This window comes from Pristis pectinata, unplaced genomic scaffold (assembly GCF_009764475.1).
Source record: "Pristis pectinata isolate sPriPec2 unplaced genomic scaffold, sPriPec2.1.pri scaffold_152_arrow_ctg1, whole genome shotgun sequence".
Classification (NCBI taxonomy): Eukaryota; Metazoa; Chordata; class Chondrichthyes; order Rhinopristiformes; family Pristidae; genus Pristis; species Pristis pectinata.
Window position 1 is genome coordinate 22,639 of NW_026262490.1, and position 21,611 is coordinate 44,249.

The 21,611-nt window shown below is 47.0% G+C and overlaps 2 non-coding genes across 2 annotated transcripts; one reads left to right on the plus strand and one right to left on the minus strand.

The window, feature by feature from the left end:
• Positions 1-19,257: 19,257 nt before the first annotated feature.
• On the minus strand, positions 19,258-19,329 carry trnaw-cca (transfer RNA tryptophan (anticodon CCA)). Its single transcript has one exon. It is a non-coding gene; the product is annotated as a tRNA-Trp (tRNA).
• A 1,393-nt stretch (positions 19,330-20,722) lies between these two features.
• trnav-aac (transfer RNA valine (anticodon AAC)) lies at positions 20,723-20,795 on the plus strand. Its single transcript has one exon. It is a non-coding gene; the product is annotated as a tRNA-Val (tRNA).
• Positions 20,796-21,611: the final 816 nt, after the last annotated feature.

Here is a 21,611-nt window from a genome sequence, read left to right on the forward strand (position 1 = left end):
GTTTCTACATTTGACTTCCCTCTCTGTGAATCTGCTAACATTGCTCCAAGCCTGCTGTCATGCTTGTGTTTATTTACCTCCTCACAGTGAACGTGCTGACGATTGCGGTCTTGTCGCGGGGAAAGTGCGGTCTCTCCAAAGGTGTCACTCTCTACCTGCTGGCCATGGCAACCGGGGATCTACTGGTCCTTGTCTTCGACCTGATAATGAGGCAGATTCCCATTGTTTATTTGGAGAAGTTTAGTTTCCTGAGGTATATTCCCGTGTGTAATATCCACGCCGTACTGCTTTACGCAGCGACCGACTGTTCTGTCTGGTTCACCGTCGCTTTCACCTTTGATCGGTTTGTGGCCATTCGTTGTCAGAAGCTGAAAGCGAAATATTGCACCGAAAGAACGGCGTCTGTGGTTCTGGGCACGGTGACCGTGCTGAGCTGTTTAAAGAACATTTTATGGTATTTCATGCTCTCAGGAGACTACATGTTGACTAATTTACCTTGGTTTTGCTTGGTTAGAGGCGGTGTTTTGTTTTCAGTGGTTTGGGCTGCAGTCCAGTTCCTCAATTACCTCCTCACGTCTGTGATCCCATTTGTCCTCATTCTCCTGTTCAATGCTTTGACCATCAGGCACGTTTTAGTGGCGAGCAGAGCCCGCAGGAGACTCCGGAGTCGGAGCAGTGGGGAGAGTCCCAGAGACCCGGAGATGGAAAGCCGCAGGAAATCCCTCATTTTGCTGTTGGTTGTGTCGGGGAATTTCATCCTGATGTGGGCGCTGTTTACAGTGACTTCTGTGTGGTTCAGATTGTATGACATTTCTTAGGCTTTGTATCCACTAAACACCATGAAGGAACTGGGCTCCATGCTGCGGCTCCTGAGCTGCTGCACGAACACAGCTTTTTACGCGGTGACCCAGACTAAGTTCAGGGAGCAGCTGAAGGAGCTGGTGAAATCTCCCCTCACTCTCATTGTGAGATGTGCTCAGCGCTGAGGGGAGCTGAGAAATCCGCGCCGCTTCGCTGCCTCAACCAACTCCGTCTCTCCCACTCCAAACACACTGGGGGGAAGCAGGCAGAATCGGGCCGGGAATTGTGAACTGGAAGGAATATCATCTCAACTCTGTGACTTTGTTTTATTCTAATAGCTTCTTTTCCTTGAACAAATTGTGTGCAATTCATGTTTAATTTGTTTTACTTGAGAATGCTGTTTATAGAACGCGATGTGCCTGTGATGCCGCTGCAAGTACGTTTATCATTGCACCTGTGCGTCCGTGTACCTGTGCATCTGACAATAAACTCGACCCTGACTTTGAATTTTCTGGTGTCGTTTCTGCTCGGCAGAATGACGTCACGCTAGTTGATATTTTATGCCACAGATCAAGACACCTGGGTTAGAAAGCAAAGTACAGCACAGGAAACGGCCCTTCGGCCCACGATGTTGTGCCGTAGAAATTGAACAAGATTTTCAATTCTTAAGTACAGTAATCATTTCTGCCGACACAATGTTCATAACCCTCCATTGCCTGTAAATCTATGTGTTCCAATTGTATTTCCCTCCACCCCCACACCTGACAGTCCAAGCACCCAACACTCTCTGGGTGAAAAACCTGCCGCACACATCGTCTTTTCTCTCACCGTCTCTCAACTTCAAGGCTTGTGCTCTGGTATTCGACGCTTCGTCCCTTGTAAATACAAACGGGTTGCCTACTCCATTTGTGCCTTTCGTAATCTAACAAATTGCTGTGGGTTCTCCCTTCAACCTCCGACGATCCCGATAAAACAAACCAAATTTTTCCAACTTTTTCCCAACAGCACATGCTCTCTAATCCAAGCCGGATCCTGGAAATAGGCACTCTCTTCAAGCACTCCACATCCTTCGTGTAATGGTGCAACCAGAATTGATGCAGAACTCCAGGCACGGCCTAAGCAGAGTTTCATACAGCAGAGACATAACTTCCCGGCTCTTGAACTTAATGCCTTGACTAATAGACGCAAACATGCCTTACGTCTTCTTCCCCGACCTGTCAACCTGTGCAGCCACTTTCATAGAGCTATGCCTATCAACACCGTGAAGGGTTTTGGCATTAACAGGGTACAGTCAATTTATATTTCATCGCCCAAAGTGCAACACCGGTCACTTCGCCGGATGAAACTCCATCTGTCAATTCTCTGTCCATATCAGCAAATGATCTTTTTCCCATTGTATCCTTTGTCAATCTTCAACACAATCCACAACTCCACCAATCTTTGTATCGTATGAGAATTTACCAACCCACACATCCTCATTTTCATTCACGTTTGTTTGTTTGCTATGGGGCAGTGGGAGAATAATCCCACGAGTTCAGTGATCTCGTTACTGGAGATTCAGTCTGACTGGACCCTGCCACTTTTTCCTGGCTCACGTCTGCATTATCTCGGTCCCGCTCCTTTCGCCTTTATTGAGAACTCCGCCTTATTCTTTATTCCATATCTTAATAAGGTGGGATGGGGTTCCCAGACTTTGTCGTCTTGTATGTGAGGTGGGGAGGATTTATTGGGTTTGTAGAGTATTTTGGATTGTCCGGGTGTTATAAACATACAAACATAGAAGACCTACGGCACGATTCAGACCATTTGGCCCACAAAGCTGTGCCGTGAATGTCCCTACCTTAGACATTGCTAGGCTTACCCTCAGCCATCTATTTTCCTAAGCTCCATGTACCTATCCAAAAACGTCTGAAAAGACCCTATCGTATCCGCCTCCACCACCGTTGCCAGAAGCCCATTCCACGCACTCACCACTCTCTGAGTTAAACACTTACCCCTGCCATCTCCCCTATCCCTAACACCCCAGAACATTAAACCTGTGTCCTCTTGTGGACACCACTTCAGCCCTGGGAAAATGCCTCTCATCATCTTGTACACATTTATCAGGTCACTCCTCATCCTCCGTCGCTCCAAGGTGAAAAAGCCGAGTTCACTCAACATGTTTTCAGAAGGCATGCTCCTCAATCCAGGCAACATCCTCCGAAATATCCTCTGCACCCTCTTTATGTCTTCCACATCCTTCCTGCAATGAGCCGATCAGAACTTGTTGGCTAGGGTGGACAAGGTGTTGGATTGGGTGTCTGGGTGTTAGCGAGGGTTTGTCGAGGGGTTGGGTGGGGTTGCAGGGTGTTAGCGAGGGTTTGTCGAGGGGTTGGCTGGGGTTGCAAAATGTTAAAGTTATGGCAACGCTGGAGTTGGTGGTGATTTTGGACATGTGGGAGTGTTTGTGAAGGTGGAGGAGGTGCCTTTGGTTGGTGGAGGGGCCGCCTGGGTTTGGTGGTATCCTGGCCTGTGTGAGGGTCGAGTAACCATAGCATCCGTCCGGATATGTGTACATGTTTGTAGGAATGGGAGGGTGCTGTCGCTACATGTTATACACTGGCTCCAAGGTGTAGCTGAACAGGAGGAATACACAGGAGTGTATGTGGAATGAGGAGGGGTGCCTTTTCGCTGGACTGTGTGAGGGGAAGGTGTTTCGGATCCCACTTTGAGTACATGGGATGTATGCAAGAAAATGGAAAAAAGGGGGGTTGTGGTGTACTGATCTCGATTGGGCAAGTTGATTGGGGCCTGGCTAAGTGGCTCTGTTTGGTAGTATATGTACGGTAGTGGGGGTGCCTTTTGCTTCGGCTGTGTTGGGGAAGCTGTCCAGGATCCCAGTCTCAGTATAAAGGGATGTGTGTGTGACGGCGGGGGGTGGTACATGGAATGAGCTGCGTGAGAGGAGCTCTCTGGGATTCGGGTGCTGGTGTACACGGGAAACGCAGCGACGCGTATGTGGGATCAGAATTTGTTGTCTATTGGCTGGCCTGTGTGAGGAAGCCATCTGAGACACCAGTATATGTATACAGAGATAAGTGCAACAAGGCGGGCAGTGGAAAATGTAATGTGCCGTGTCGGGCGAGCCGCTGAGACCCGGGTGTAAGTACTTGGGGGTTCGTATGGTAGTGCATGTGTGGTCAGAAGGGGTGTGTGTTGCCTGGTCTTTGTTAGGGGAAAAGCGTTACTGGGACCCCAGCATAAATGAACAGGGATGTATGAGGACTTACGCCGTAGTACGTTAGCTGGTCTATGGGGCGTAGGTTCTGTCTGGGTCAGGGTGTGAGTGTGTAGCAGTGTATGGGAGTGGTTGTTTGATGAAGGGTAAGATCGTTTTGTGATTAGGTCCCCAGCAGGGCAAAATATTAGGGAACGTGTGACCATAATCTTTCTCAGGCTAATTTAGTGGGCTCGATATTGATATTTTTAGATTTTTTTTGGACTTGGTTTAGACTTGGTTTAGAACGTTTGGGGAGTAGGTTTGTAATAGCTCAATCCATTTCTTCTCTGCTGTCTTTCTCTGGGAGATTGACCAGTACAGGTTAGTTTGCAGGCCCAAGATCTCTAAAGACTGGATCCCGTGCTGCTGGAAATTCCTGCTGACATGTCTGCTCTGGTCTTTCCCTGTAATTGTACTGAGGTGCCCTGTGAGTCAAACCCTCAGGTTGCTACCTGTGTCTCCAATGTATAAGATGTAGCATTCCTTGCCACTGAATTTCACAGACCAGATTCTCCTGGTCACAGGTTATCCTCTGCTCTCTCTGTGCCCATTTTACTGTCTCTCTGTTATGTATGCTTTTTGCTAGTTTTACATGTTTACATGCTCTACAGTGTCTCCCACCACAGTTTGCAGTTGTGTGTATTTTGAAAGTAACTAATGGGTCCCTTCGATACTGATCCCTTTTAAAAGCTGACACTACTGTGTATTCTCTAAGTGAGCTCAGTTCCCACTTCAGTTGTTGGAAGTGTGTCTTAATAAGTGTGTGGATACTGATGGCCATCCTACTGTACCCTGTTGTCAGTGGCAGCTTGGATGTTACCCTGTTCTGTGTCCTGGGGTGTGTGAGGCGTCAAGAAATCTGATTCTATGTTTCTGACTCTGCGTTTACAGTAACATTTCCATCTCAGCACAGTGAACAGGACAGAGGTGTCCCAGTTGAAATCCTCCTCCCCGCTGAAAATGTGCTGGAAGCGGATCAGTTATGATTTGACGATGCCCCTGAAGCTGTGTTTTCGGTGATGCCTTGCTGTGTGCAGGAGGGTATGGGTGTCTCTTGTCTTGAGGAATACTTTGGTCACTACTTTATGTCTACCATTTTCTGCTGCTAGTTTGAAAACGGTTCTCTATAGGACATCAACTTCCTCCCTACTTGTGATCGCCTTCATGACTATAGAGAGGTGATGTGTGTTCAGGATTTGGATGAATTCTTCGAAATCTCTTTCCGAATGTGTCATGGCAGCCCAGATGTCATCGAGATATCCGTGGAGGCACATGGGTTTTTTTGCGACATTTCAGGAAGACTGTCTCTTCCCATTTTACATGTTTATGTTGGCGTAGGCTGGGACATATTTTATTCCAATTGCCGTGCCATTGACCTGGAATTTGAATTCATCATTGAATTCAAAGTCATTTTTTGTCAGGCTCGGTAGAGGAGTTTGACAAAGGCTTCGACTGCCCTCTCCGGGTCTGGGTATTCCTGCAGGATCTCTCAAACTGCCTGTATGCCCCTGTCTGTCTCTATATTTGTGTATAGGCTTTCAATGCACATGGCGAAAAGTATTGTGTCAGGGTGTACCGAGAGGGAATTGACTATTTGGACGAAGTTGTATGTGTCTTTGATGCAACTAGGGTGTTCTTATGACAGTGGATTGAGGATCGAGTCAATGTATTCTGCTATCATGTAGATCTCACTGTTAATGTCTGCCATGATGGACCATTCCCGTAGGTACATCTACTGGTAAGGTCCATGTGTCTGGGTGCTTGTGTATTTTTGTGAGAATGTATAACTTTCTTTCCCGGGCTTGTGTCCCTGTCAGGTATTGAAATTGCTTCTGGTTGATGTGCTTACGCATTCTGTGCTCCTCTGCAATGTCTTTAAAATCCTGTTGAATTAGGGTTAGGGTTAGGGTAAGAAGCCGTTCCTGGATCGTTGAGTGAGGGTCTCCATACTCCCTGGTGAAGGTCCTCAGTGATGGATGCCGCATTCCTGACTCACCACGTCTGGAAGATGTCCTCGATGGTGGGGAGGGTTGTGCCGGAGATGGAGCTGGCTGACTCCACAAACCTCTGCACCCTCTTTCGATCCTGTGCATTGGAGACTCCATACTAACAAACAGTTAGAATACTCTCCACTGTTCATCTGTAAAAATGTACAAGACCCTTCGATGACATACCCAATCTCCTCAAACTCGAGTCGAAGCAGAGCCGCTGGTGTGCCTTCTTGTGATTGCAAAACAAAACACATAAGTAGCTCTCTCTGGATTCCATTGGACTTCATTGTGGTAACAATAATAGGGTTGTATTAGCGGGAGAGTTTATTTTCCCCTGGGTTCCCCAGACCTGAACTGGAAATGTCTAATTTGAGGGGAGTAAGATAGGGTCTCGCAGACTTCGATTGGCTGAGCCTGTTTGAAGCGAATGGGACGAATTGCATGAGGGCGGCTTTCAAGTGTGTGATATCAGGTGTCCGCAAAAAGCATGTTCCTGTTCTGGTGAAGGGTAAACCTGCTAAGTCCCACGAGAGTGACCTGACCCTTCTTGTTTCTGTGTTCTTCCCATGTGGCTTTCTGGACTATCCCCCTAGAATATCGTCGCTGGGAATCGTTGTTACGTCCTCTATTTTCAAAAAGGCTCCGCTCCTTCACGTTTACCTGTTCCTCTGTATTTGCATCCTGGAATAATGATCTGCCAGTCTTTCCCTTCTCTCAGCCGTGTTTCATTTATATCAAGAGCGTCCAGGTCCGCAGAGCCAATCCATGCTCTGAGAACGCCCGCCCCACCCTCCACCTTACCTGTTACACCTCGAGCATTGAAATAGATGTAGTTTAACTGAGTATTCCTGATATTAATAATTTCTCTCGCTGGATTTATCCCAAGACTCGGTCCTGCTCGGAATAACACCCACTGCGAATCTGTTTTCATCACTCCCGTGTGGCACTGGTAAATTTCCCTGCAAGGATGTTGGTCCCTCTCGGGTTCAATGCAACCTCTCCATCTTGGACCAGTCGCGGCGACCCCAGAAGAAATCACAATTCATAGTGAGCATGAATCACTGCCCCCTGCACCAGCTCCTCGCCCAAGAATACACTTATCTACGCTGTCTTCCATTTCCTCTGCATAATCTCCAGTGCAATCATCCCCAATCCTCTCTGCATCTTCTCCAGTTCAAACACGCCTCTGATAATCTCTGCACACACTCCAGTGTATTCACACCCTCAATACTCTCAAACATACTCCCAAGTGCAATCGCTCCACAATAAACCCTGCACCCTCTCTAGTCCAATTACACCGCTCATGCTCTCTGCACCCTCTCCAGTGACACCACAGCTAAATCCTTTTTGCATCCCCTCCAGTGCGATCATAATGGGATCGGTGCAAAATTGTCCAGTTCCAGTTCATTCCATGCTGTTCGTACCAACGTTAATAATTACTCACGACCTCATTGGCCCACGAGCTGTCAGTAAAATAACCAATACAGAAGAACGCGCACGTTGGTCGTTAGCCCTGTCCGTCCATTCCCGTTCTCGCCCACTACCTCGCTGTCCCCAGTAAGCAGAGGTCGGTGTGTCCAGCCCGATGCCAATCGGCGATGTGAGAGATCTCGGCCTGGAGGCCACGCGGCTTGTTCGGAGCTGGAGTCTCGACCCTTTCTGGATATCACTACCCACATTTCCGCAGTAGATTAACCACATATATCTTTTTCAAACCCACTGATTCCCACAGGTACTTTGACAACACCTCTTCCCACTCAGTCACTTGCAAGGATGCTGATCTCTTCACCCTGTTCCTCCGCATCTGTTCTCATGAAGAGGTTGCCCATTGCAGGACATCAGAGATGTCTACTGTGTTCAGGAAACGGGGTATTCCTTCCACCGCCATCAGTGCAGCCCTCACCCACATCTTCTCCATTTCCACCACGTTTGCCCTCACGCAATCTTCTCCAGCCCCTATAATAAAAGGACAGTGTCCCTTTGTCCTCACCTAACTCCCCCTGAAACTCCGCATCCAACACATCATTCTCCGCACCTTCCACCGCCTACAATGTGATTCCTCCTCCAGGAACATCCTCCCTCCCCTCCCTCCCTCTTTCCGCAGGGATCGCGCTCTTCGCAACTCCCTTGTCCACTTGTCCTTCCCGGCAGATGACCTTACCGGCACTTATCCCTGTGACCACACTTAGTGCGATACCTGTCCGTACAACTCCTCCGTTACCACCATTCAGTGCCCGATACAGTCCTTTCAGGTGAGGCAGCTTTTCAACTGAATCCAGGGGTGTTACTTGTTGAATCCGGTGCTCCCGGTGCGACACACTCTGCATCGGTGAGACCCGGCACAGAGTGGGTGACCGTTACATCGAGGACCTTCTCTGCCCCCGCCGCAAAAGCCGGGATCTAGCGTCGACCAGCCACTTCAATTCCACATACCACTCACCATCCTGACATGTCCATCTACGGCCTCTTCTATTGCTACGTCGAGGCCAGACGCAGGATGGAGGAACAGCACCTCATATTCCGCCGCGGTAGTCTCCAATCTGACGACCTCAACGTCAGTTTCTCTAATGCCCAGTAACCACTCCATCTTCCTTCTCCCTTTTCCCCTTCTTTCTTTCCTAATTACGGTGCCACTACCCCTGTCCTCTCCCCTTCCCTTCCTTCATTACCCACCCATCTATTCCCCAACTCCTCTTCATTCCATGTTCTCCTCTCCTGTCGCACTGCTGCTTCTTCAGAAATTTGTCTCTTCCATGAATCATCCATCAGCTGCTCACATCAATCCCATTCACTCCCCCTCCCACATATCCACCCACCTCCCTTCCCCCTCTCACATGTACTCACGTATCACCTGCCAGCCTGTGATACTGCCCTTCTTCCGACCTTCTTATTCTGCCTTCTGCTCTCCAATACCTTGTATCCAGGTCTGATGGTCTCGACCCGAAATGTCGACTGTTTATTTCCCTCCAGAGATGCGGCCTGAAAGGCTGAGCTCCTCCAGCTCTTTGTGTGTGAGCCCCCAGATTCCAGCATCTTCAGAATCATCTGTTCACCCCTCCTGTCCGAACTGTCCTCTGTCCTGCGTGGAACACTTGTATCCTGGAACACCGAGCTGCCAGTCCGGCCCTTCGTCAGCCGTGTTTCCGTTATAGCGATAATATCCCTGTCTCCAGAGCCAACACACGTGCTGAGTTCGTACGCCTGGCCCGTTAGGTCTCTTGCATTGATTTAATCGGTTTAATGCACTGGTCTCACCTCTCCTTCTGCGTTGTTCCTCTCCTGGATGCTGAACTTGCTATCGCCGACTACAGGACATGCCTGCAACCTGTCACCGGCCTGCTTCCTGCTCAGGATACCACACATCTGCCGATATAGTTTAAACACTCCGGAGTAGCACCCGCAAATCTCCCGCCCCAGATATTGGCCCCCCGCCAGTTGAGGTGCAACCGGTCACTCTTATGTATAGTTGTGTATAATTTGTGTTCAATTTAAGTTTTTCTTTTGAATGCTGCTCATATGATGCAAGGTATTTGAAATAGCTGGGTTATCAATGTGGTCAGCATGACTCGTTGGACCGAGGGGACTGTATACATGCAGTATTGCTCTGTGGCTCTGTGTGCCTGTGGCGCTGCCTCAAGTCACTATTTTATGACACCTGTGCGTTCATCTACTTGTGCATAAGACAACGAACTCAACGTCGAATTTTGGAGAGGTCACATTTGCTCCAGAAGAGATCCCAATAATCCAGGAACCCGAATCCCTTCCCCTTGCACCAGCACCTCAGCCACCCATTCATCTGACCCATCTTTCTGTTTCTGCCCTCACTGGAACGTGGCACTGGAAGTAATCCAGAAATCACTACCGGTTTTGTTCTGGTTTTTAGCCTCTTCCTTGATTGGTAATTGGTTTATTATTGGTCATTGTTATTGTCACATGTTACAGGATACAATGTAAAACTTTGTTTTGTATGACATCCAGACCGATCATTCTATACAAAAGTACATTGAGATCGTGAAAAGGAAAAAAAACAATAACAGAATGCAGAATAAAGTGTTACTGTTCCAGAGAAGGTGTAGTGCAGGCAGACAGTTAGGTGCAAGAGCAAAGGCGAGGTAGTTTGTGAGGTCAATAGTTCATCCTTAACGTATGAGAGTTTAGTTCCAGACTCCAATCACAGCGGGATGGAAGCTGTCCTTGAGCCTGTTGATACGTGTTTTCCGGGATGTGTATCTTCTGATCGTTGGTAGGGGGGAGAGGACAGAATGCTGGGGTGGTGAGGTCTTTTGATTATGCTGGCTGCTTTACCGAGGCAGCGAGTAGACCTTTCAGGGAGGGGAGGCTGGTTTCCTTGAAGTGCTGAGCTTTGTCCAAAACTCTCTGCAGTTTGTTGCATTCACGGGCAGAACAGTTGTCATACAACCCGTGATGCATCCGGACAGTATGCTTTCTCTCGTGAATCTGTAAAAATCGGTGCAGACGGTGTATAATTCTAGTCATCCACCACCTTGATTTATTTCTTGATTGTGAATGAGTGTCAGTCATTGATCACAGGATTAAGACTGGGTCAATGTTGGAATGCAATGGCAGGTGGGTCGCAGAGTTTCGGAAGGCATGTGCTGAGACAAGGAACACCTCACCAATTCCCAAGCCTCCCTCCATTGATCCCTTGATTTGAAATTATTGGTCTCCAGCATTGCTTCCATCCCATGACCAGACTTGGTTCCTGCTCCATCACTAAAACACACCTCGAAGTCCTATCAGCATTGTGGGCACAGAAGTTATATGTTTGTGCCTGGTCTGACATGGTGCAGGAATAATGGGCCGTGACTGTATTCATCACTGCACTGCTGCCACAAGCGATATTAATTCCCAGAAACTCGGATGTCTCGATTTCATTGGCAAAATGTGTCACCTGTTGACCAGGTTCTGAGGTCAGGCGTGGGCTTTATCAGATCGGAGACGGGTGGTGCAAGAGGGTGCGTGGATCCAACCTGTTGGGGTTTGTAATTCCGACTGAGGTTGGGAAAGTTGATAGTTAAGGATTAAGGAGTTGTGGTCATAAGTCAGGTGTCTGATACGTGGGGAATTGAAGGCCAGAAACTCATTGGAGTGGGAGGGGGGTACTACAGAACAGGAATAATAGAGGCAGTAGACGTGCAAGTCGGCACGTGTTCAGTGGGTTGCCTTGCTGTTTGGGGAGGTTGTTAATATTGGCGAGGGATGTTTGCACGGCTCCCACTCTAGTGATGAAAAGCCCATTGGTTTCATGGAGTTCACGGTGGGGTGTCTCTGTGACCAAGTAGTCGAAGTTCGTAATGTGAGACTGTAAACATCAACAACTGCTCCAGTGGAGAAATTGCACGGGTGAATCACAAACTGCCTGGCTGGATTTTCTGACTGATACAAAATGAACCAGACTGTTGTTACCACGATTCATTGCAACATAAAGAATATTTGTATAATTTAGCTGGGGATGAAACATTAGGATGCACATGAATGCTTTCCCCTAGGTAGGCATTTGTAACCATTTGAGTGAATTTTGCTGGAATATTTCGGTGAAATGTGATATGTTAGTATTGTTGCAGGACGTCCATGCAGAGAAGAAGTTGATTGAAGATGGAACTGGTTCCTGAGGACAAAACATTAGTCTGCAGGAATCAGTGAAGTGACTTTTACTTCTGTACAGACGTCAGGTTTCAGAAGTTACTGACAATGAGTTGGTTGTTTTGTATGGAAAGTGGAATTATGGGGTTGGAGGGAAAACCAAAGTCAGGGGTGTGGCAAAGTGGTTGGCATTGAATTGCACAGATCAATGTTTGTTCTTCACAGAAAATCCTTTGGTGTATCACAGCCACCTTTGTGACCCTGCTTCCTAAGGTACTGTTCTTGCACTTTGAGTTGTATAAGTTTGATTCGTACTAAAAACTCCTTTAGGTTTGGGTTAGGCCTAGACTTAAGTGCAGTGATGCTTTCCGCAGCGTATACAGATGAGGCACTTCGAGACCTTGGGAATCATTGCGAAATGTTTCGGAAATTTTAGCAGTTTGTGCTTGTTGCAGGGTCCACTCTCTTGAGTAAGTACCTCTGAACTCGCTGCATCTATTTATAGTACCGACAGTGTTCAGTCCACGGGTTTGGATGAGATGTCAGACTGCAGGCAGTAAGACTTGCTTTTTGTTCGTGTACGTCATTATTGGCCGCACTGGTTATTGCCAGTTTCATCTGGTCCACATCTTCATCCCACAGTCCGATTTCACTTGCCTCTATCCACCACAGCCTTTGGTTGCATTCTGGGGTTCAGGTGAAATATCCCCTTTCTGAGAAGGAGGGTGGGTGTTAAAGGAGCTGTCCTGCTCGATGATTGGCTGGGACTGGTGCGGGCCTGCTGGCTTGGAAGGTCAGCTATTCGATTGGGATGATTCTACAGAAGAGGAATCTTTAGGGAACTGGGTGAAGGTGTGTGATTGAATCCTGTATCCTCCCAACACCAAAATATCGGCATTCGATGAAAGAGGCCAAGTCGATCATGGTGCCTGCGACTTTGATTCTAAATTGTGTTCTTATGTTACTTTGGCTAGGAGAATCGTCCCGGTTTTTGTATGAGCCAATTAATTGTTTTGAGCTATTGTCAGGATAAGCCCAGTTGCATTATTTTCTGTCCCTTTTGGAAGCCGACTCTCTGTGGGAGTTTTTTTCATGATTCTGAAATATAAAATGTCTCTTTCTGTTTTGTGAGATTATGTGTCAGAATTATTGAACCAGTTTGGGATGTTTTACGGTTCTACTGCACCATTTTATTATCCAAGTTTGTTACGGTAAGAAAGGGAAGAGATTGCTGAGCCTGTGGCGACGATATTTGTGACCTCTCTGGCCAAAGAAGTAGTGGCAGATGATTGGAGATTGGCAAATGTTAATCCTTTGTTTAAGAAAGGGAGTATTAATAACCCTGGGAATTAAAGACCAGTGAGTCTTACTTCAGTGGTGGGTAAATTACGGGAGAATATTCTTAGAGACAGGATTTATGACAACTTAGCGAAGCACAGGCTGATTTGGGACAGTCAACGGCGTTGTGAGGGCTGGTAGGAGCCTGATTGAATTCCTTGAGGATGTGACAAAGCACATTGATGAAGGTAGAGCAGTGGATGTGGTGTAAATGGATTTTAATAAGGTGTTACACCAGCCTCCCCTCCTTGGACTCTGTCTTTACCTCTTGTCGTCTTGGTGGAGTAGCCAGCATAATCAAAGAACCTACCCACCAGGGACATTCTCTCTTTTCTCCTCTTCCATCGGGTAGAAAATCCATAAGCCTGAGGGCACGTACTACCATACTTAAGGATAGCTTCTACCCCACCGTGATAAGACTATTGAACGGGAGCCTTGTACAGTCAGATGGACTATGACCTCACAATCTACCTTGTTGTGGCATTCCACCTTAATGCACTGTACTTTCTCTGTAGCTGTGACACTTTACTCTGTACTGTTATTGTTTTTACCATCAATGCACTCTGTACGAACTCAACGTAACTGCATTGTGTAATGAATTGACCTGTACGATCGGTTTGTAAGACAAGCAATTCACTGTACCTCGGTACAAGTGACAATAATAAACCAATACCAATAAGATTCCTCATGGAAGGCAAATTTAGAAAGTCAGGAAGCATAGGATCCTGGGAAACCAGGCTGTGAGGATTCAGAATTGGCTCGCCCATAGAAGACAGAGGGTGGTGGTGGATGGAATGTCTTCTGCCTGGAGTTAGGTGACCAGTGGTGTTCCATAGAGATCAGTTATGGGACGCCTGCTCTTTGTGATTTATATAAATGACTTGTATGAGGATGTGTAAGGGTGGCTTTCTGATGATACAAAGATCGATGGTACAGCGGATAGTGCAGAATGTTCTTGTAGATGACAGCAGGATGTTGATAGAGTGCAGAGCAAGGCTGAGAAGCGGCAGATGGAGTTCAATCCGGGTAAGTGTGATGTGAAAAACTTCGGAAGATTGTATTCCAAGGCAGAATACAAGGTTAATGGCAGGACTCTTAGCAGTGTGGAGGAAGAAGGAGATTTTGGGGTCCAGGTCCATCGAATCCTCAAGGTTGCTGCGCAGGTCGATAGGGTTGTTCAGAATGCTTATTGAGTGTTGTCCTTCATTATTCGGGGGATTGAATTCAAAAGCCGCAAGATGATGTTGCAGCCCTATAGAGCTCTATTTAGACCACACTTGGAGTATTGTGTTCAGTTCTGGTCGCCTCATTATAGATAGGATGTTGAAGATTTAGAGAAGGTGCAGAGAAGATTTACCAGGATGTTTCATGGATTGGAGAGCATGTCTTATGAGGATACGTTGAGTGAGCTCGGGCTTTTCTGTTTGGAGAGAAGGGGGATGAGAGGTGATAAGAGGCATACATCGAGTGCACAGTCAGAGACTTTTCCATGTGTGAAAAAGGCTAACACGATAGGACATAATTTTAAGGTGATTTGAGGAAGGTATAAGGAAGATGTCAGAAGTAAGTTTGTTAAACTGACAGTGGTGGGTGCGTGGAACGCTCTGTGTGTGGAGGTTGTGGGGACAGATACATTCGAGACAATTAAGAGACACTTAGATATACACATTGATGATGGAGAAATGGGGAACAATGCAGGAGGGAAGGTTTAGATATATCTTAGATCAGGATAAAATGTCGGCACAACATCAAAGTTAGTCTTGCCCCAATTTGGGGCATTAATTTGCGGACCTGCCCTAACTTCTCCATCACCATGTTAAATCTTATATAATTTCGGTCACTGGGCCCAAAATACTCCCCCACTGACGCATCAGTCATTTACCCAGCCTCATTTCTCGAGAGGAGATCGAGTGTTGCTCCCTCTCCAGAAGGATCATGTAAATCCGAAATGTATTCCGGCAGGAGATTGGTATGAAATATTCGTCGTATTTTATATCAAAACGACCTGTGGACAAGTAGCGACAGTCACCAAATGAAAATATTAAATGAAGCAGATAGGTTTGCACATTACTATGTAATTATTTAAATATAAAAAGAGTTGTTTAAATGCTTAAAGAACACACATCATGCACAGATCCTATTGTCTTATTTATACATTCCATATACTTAATTGATCTGTGGTGCGAATAAATCTGAAAAAAGAATCCCTGAATGATTCATGTTCACCTCACTCCTGAGAGGAATGCTAATTAATGCAGATTTCCAAAACGTAAAGGAACTTTGTTTTTGTTTCTTCGTTCTAATTGTTTTTCTTTCCACTAAAAATGTTTATCATTTATCATTTATGCTTTACTTGTCAATGTTGCTAAAATAGTGTTGTGCGGCTGTGATGTTAAGGCCAGTAAGTTTATCATTGCACCTGTGCAGACATGAACTTGTGCACGTGGCAATAAACTCGGCTTTGATTTGACTTTAAGTAACGGTACAGATTGTATTCTTTAGTTTGTACACAAGGCATATTTAATAAATCTGTGTTGCGAATAAATCGGACAATAGAATGCGTCAATGATTTGTGTTCACCTCACCCCTGAGAGACAATCCGATTCTTCTCAGTAATCATTTCAATTTATTAAAATAATACTGTTTTCCGATTTGGCTTTGGATATCCATCTGTCTGGATGCAAGAATGCCGCTATTCATTGAGCATTTCGCTCTCTGTCACTCTGACACTCTTCAGCACCCAACCTACAACTATTTACCTCACCAATGCCAGTTTCTTCACCAAAATTTAAAACACTGTCCAGCAAGAGAGATTGGCAAGCCCCAGTATCTCTAAGGATTTTCACTGGCACCTGGGGTGACCCATCATTCAGTAAAACAAAACCCTCTGATACATAAGAACGGAATTCCATTCTCACCCCCTCCAGCATTTCAGCTTTCACCTTTGGCAAGGACTGATCTTTAACAACATCTCCTAAGTCTTTCTGATTTTTAATTACCTGAAAGCAAGCATTGGACACGGCTTCCTTCCTTTTAGAACATAAGGGCACAATTAGCTATTACATGGCCAGGTTTCTTACAGTAATAACAAGTACGCTCAATAGATTTCTCCAGCACTGGCATCTTTGCATCCTTACCTTTTTGATTACCTCCCAATTTAATCTCCGGTTTACCTGGATTGTCCTTATAACCCTTTTGAAAAGTTTTAGGTGGTCCCCATTTGGATGTATGGGTAAAAACATAATCATCTGCCAACCTAGCAGTTTCTTGTAAAGTTTCCACCTCCTTTTCATTTAAATATGTTGTTATTTCAGCTGGGACACATTTTTTAAAGTCTTCCACTAACATCAATTCTTTCAATTTATCATAATCCCAAACTACATTTTTAGTCATGCAACATCGTTCAAAACATATTCTCTTCCCATTGGCAAATTCCATGTACGTCTGATTTGTAGATTTCTTCAAGTCTCTAAATGTTTGTCTATAAGCTTCAGGTACCAAGTCATCGGCCTTTAACACAGCTTGTTTTACCTTTGTATAATCGGCTGCATCCTCAACAGACAAAGCAGAATAAGCTTTTTGAGCTTTACCTTTAATTACACTCTGTAACATAAGAGTCCATCCGTCCTTTGGCCAGTTTGAACTCACAGCAACCTTTTCAAAATGTTGGAAATACTTATCAACCTGATCTTCCTCAAAAGGAGGGACTAATCGAACCTCCCTGCTGGCTGAAAAACCATCATCAGAATCAGATTCCAAACTCTTTCGTTTCATTTTTAACTCATGCTGACGCTCTTTTTCCTTCCCCTCCCTATCCAGCTTCATCCTCCTCAATTCCATCTGGGCCTTCCTTTCCTCTGCCTCAGCTTCTAACTTCAACCGAATTAGTTCCCGTTCCCGTTCAGCCTCTAAATCTACTTTCCTTCGTTCGGCTTGTATCTTTGCCAGCTGCACCTGTGAGTCAGAAATCGCTGGTTCACTGCCAGGAAACTGTTTTAACATCTCCTCCTCAAAGTCGCAAACTCCAAGTCCAGGAATGGTTCTTAAGGTTCAATTCAGCAAGCCATAAGATGAAACATGAGCAAAGGCTTCTTCAACAACCACCGTTTTCTGAAGATAAGACGTAGATGTAGAGAACATAGAGAGAGTAATTACTAAATCCAAATGTTCCACGATGGAACCCAAACAACACCTCAGTGTTTACTCGGTAGTGACTTCCTCACCCCGAAAAAACATCTGACTAGTGGTCGTCCACACAAATACCTGTTTCCTTCTACAGGTCGGCAACATAGTGAACTCCACCGGATCACTTCCAATTTCCATACGTGGATTGTAGTGGCAGACACAGTTATTCTCATCCATCGATAGAGAAACTAGCAAGCTGGTGTCTGTCCCTTTTCTCTCTCTCTCCTTTGAATGGCTTCGACTGACCTCTTCAGCAACGTCATTACGTCATTTACTTTTGTTAAGGTAAGCACGCCACACTCACACACACACACACACACACACACACACACACACACACACACACACACACACACACACACACACACACACACACACTACTGACTCTATCTTCAAGGGACATTCACCGTGTCCGTAACTCGGGACATTCACCGATGCGTACCAATGGGATAGAATTGTGTCTCCTCTCCTCCCATCTCTGCCACCCACATTGCCTCTCCCACCACCTCATTCGTTTCCTTCCTTTCCCTCTCCTCCCTTCCCGTCTCCTTTCCAGGCAGCACCTTCCTTCCTCTCTCCGGCTCCTCCGCCTGTACCCACCACATCACCCCGTCCCCTTCACATTCAGGCACACACGGGTTACCAGGCAGTTTCTGGGTTGTTTTCCATTGGTCAGCAATGGAAGTTAGTGCTCGAGGGTAGAGCGCGGAATCAGATCAGCGGGACCGCGCTGCAGACAGCCGGCAATGGGGAGAATGAATTCCTTCAGTACTGTTACCTCACGGAGGCCTTGACTCTCCTATTTCTTGTAATATCCCAAGAATCCTGAGTTAAACCATCTTACAGTAGTGTTTCAGTTTATAAATACATATAGCGGCCACGCAGAGATCAGGAAACCATACAGACACGTACCTCCTCTCTTCACCCTTTGAGCAGTGATGTGTTCAGTCACCAGCGCCTTCATCGTGTTGCACCGAGCTCAGTGTCAGGATCAGGAGGCTGCAGGCTGGGTTCTGTGTGTGAACCCCAAGCGTTTGCTGCCTTTCTATTGAGCCACATGGGGAAGGACAGTGAATTAACCTTCCGGAGAGGCGTCTCCTCCTTGTGTGATGTGATCATTTGGCTGGTGGGCGCAGGAGGAAGGTCTGTGAACCACGAATCAGGCTTGTGTGGTTCAGCCACGTCTCAGAACGCAACACAGCAGGTCATCAATAATCATGTGTCAGGTACCCACCGCCAACTCCCACCGAGCTGCCCAGCAACAGCACCGAGGCAACTTTAGCCATTCAACGAGTTTGCTGTGGTTCAGGACACGGCACTCACAATCTAACTGAGATTGTCAGGTTTTCACAGGAGGGGCAATTCGGCCGTCTCCTCCTCCATGATACTGGAATTAGAGTGCAGAGCAGCCCTCTCTTCATTAACGCCGGGACCATTGGGGGGTTTTGTTGTTCGAAGCCAGAGCCATCACAAAGGGACAGTTTAACAAATAGAGCGCTGGGTCTCGAATGAATCTAAATGTTGGCGTCAAATGTGAAAGCTGGCTGATGGTGATCTGTTGAATCAGTACAGAGCTGAAAAGCAACAAATGCTACACAGACCTTCGCGTTTTGCCTCAATTGGCCCAGTTGAGACATGTGCCTATTCGTTCACTCACTGGGACCTTTCCGTTCCCCGCGAACCCTCTCCTTTGCCGAACGTTTACTCCCTTTCGATCTAAAAATACTCCACCATTCTGGTGAAAATGTGCACGTTGAAAATTCTGCCATTGTTCAGCGGGCCAGGGGGTGGCATTCAGCGACTTTCCAAAGCGAACAATAATGTAAAGATGGAGTGAATGAAGAACTTCAGCTCCTTCCTTCCACTGACGCTTTCAGATTTCCAGGATTCGCGGAGTTTTCAATAAGAAGATTTTTTTACACTTACGCAGAACATCAACATTTAATTGCTGAACTTTGACAAAGATGAGAAGTAACTGAGCATCTGCCAGTTGTCCACTGAAGACCTGTCCAATGACGGAAAGAAGTACTGAGCGAACTCGCCGCAGACACTGTTGTGACAAAACCGACACAGCGGTTGTGACCCCAACGTGATTCGAACACGCAGCCTTCTGATCTGGAGTCAGACGCGCTACCGTTGCGCCACGAGGTCTGACGGAAATCTTTATGTCATGGAAGAAATGTCGATGGTCCGTCGAAGTGGGAGAGATGCTCCAGCCAGAGAGCATTGATAATTGCGCATAATTACCGCTCTGTCACACAGCCGCTGCCGGCGGAGCGCTGCCAGTCCCTGCCTGTGCCGTGCCTCGGAGCCGCCTTCCCTTCATTGACCCAGTTCAACCCCATATGGCGGGCACACTGTCTCCTGACAGCTTGTCTCATGTTTTATCTTCGTAGATTCTTTGAGAGGAATTTAAATCAACGCTCCTTCGCCTCCGCTCCACCCGCTCAGTACTTTATTTACACTGATACTCGGGGCTCTGGTTTACAGGGTGGCGGCTGTCTACATTTCCAGGGCCCGGCTTCCAGAACTTCAGCCGCCGGCCTCCTGTGTTCAAACTGATTCCCATTTCGCACTGAGAATACACTGCGCTGCTCTGATCCTCTCCTTCATGGCACCGTCAGCACCAGGCCGGATTCTCTGGTGCGGCGGTGAATAAATTCTCCAGAAATTGACTGCCTGAAACCAGTGGAAACACGTTGACACCTTGCGCAGGATTCTGCTTCCTCGCCCAACCGACTGATTTACTTTACTTACATCCTGTCATTTCCTGGTCAACGCCCTGTTGGTTTCTCTGTTCCCCTTTAACTGGTGTTCCTCTGTTCATCAGTTTCAGTACTGCAGCGGTTATCACGTTCGTCTCACACGCTAAAGGTCGCCAGTTCGACCCTGGGAAGGAACGTTATCTTGGTTCCCGCTCCAGTTTTTTTTCAAGGGAGTGCGTTTTCTGTCCTTTCCCATTCACCTTGACAATTGCTGTCCTTGACACCCGATCAAACTTCTGTGTCCACCGGCAGCACGATGAAGCACAGGACCAGTTTAGTACCGAGAATCTGGCATGAAAAACAATCACCTCCATCGCGTTCTGGCTGTGTCTGAATCTCTCGCCACGTCTCCTTCTCACCATTCTGCTCCTCGTCGGTCTGTCTCCCTCTCCGTTTCTTTCTCTCACTCTCCTAAGTGGACGCCGTTGTTGTTAATTTCTCTGCCTTGTTTTTTTTCTTTGCATTTCAGATTTAAACCTCCGCCGCTCTCACACAGAATGGAGGTCTCCAGACGACACACGGTCTGTGAAATGTGTGGTGCAGTTTACACCCCTGGCCTTGATTCATCCGGAGGCACTTTCAATTGCGGCGGGATTACCTTTAAATGTTGCGGCAGATGAACTGTCCCTCAGTGGGTTCAATCTTTTATTCATACCGGGAGCCATTCTTCTTTCGACATTTCAGCCGTCATCTCGTACGCCTTAACCGATCAGCGACCTGGCAGAGTGGGTTGAACTGTTCGGGTCTGTGGTTGCGGGCCATGCGATGTAGCGAGAAGTGTTTCTGTAGTGTAGTGGTTATCACGTTCGCCTAACACGCGAATGATCCCTGGTTCGAAACCACGCAGAAACATTCTGAAAACTTTTCTTTTGAAATCAAGAAGAGGGTAAGGGACGCAACCGGACATTTATTCAAGAAAATGCAGCTGTTGTTCTTTTCATAACCCAGAACAGTCCCTCATCTCCTGCCCGCCGGTTGACTGCACGGATCATAAGACATTACCGTATCCCACATTATCCTGAACATGGGAACCCCCTTTGCGTTCCCTCTGCCGCCCTCTTTGTTCCCGGTGTTCGCACCTGATCTGCAGCTGTTCACATTGGGGTTTGGAACCTGTATCAGGAACTGGTCCACTCCCGATGGGAAGTTCGAGCGAATCTGTTTTCGCTTGTTCCATGTCCTTCACTTGTCTTACTTGCTTTCAACGACAATATCAGATGAAGGGTCTCTCCGGAGATGCTGCGGTTACCTGATGCAATGGTTTCATGGCGGCCTCTACAGCACAACTTTCTGTTCTCCGCTCACTCTCTGACTCCTTCTATGCTTTCATGCAGGCGGAACTTTGAAGAGTAAAATGCTCCATGTGCCCCGGCCGTTCCTACACCCACTGGGAATCACGCGGCCTGCAATTCCATCTTCATTTGTTCTTGATAAGCCCTGCCACTGACGTCGTGGCCAGAATGAAGAGAAGTGAGGAGAGTGTGGGAGCCGGGCGACAGGGTTATCTATGGGCAGTGATGTCGGAAACACTGCCGTACCAACCGAGAGGTGTGGAGAGTCATCCTGAACGGACAGGTGGAACCCAGGGAGACGGCGATTTTCGTATAGCCCTACTTTATTTACACATCACTGTGTGCATTCCCCTGTGGAAAGACGGCCGTATGATCA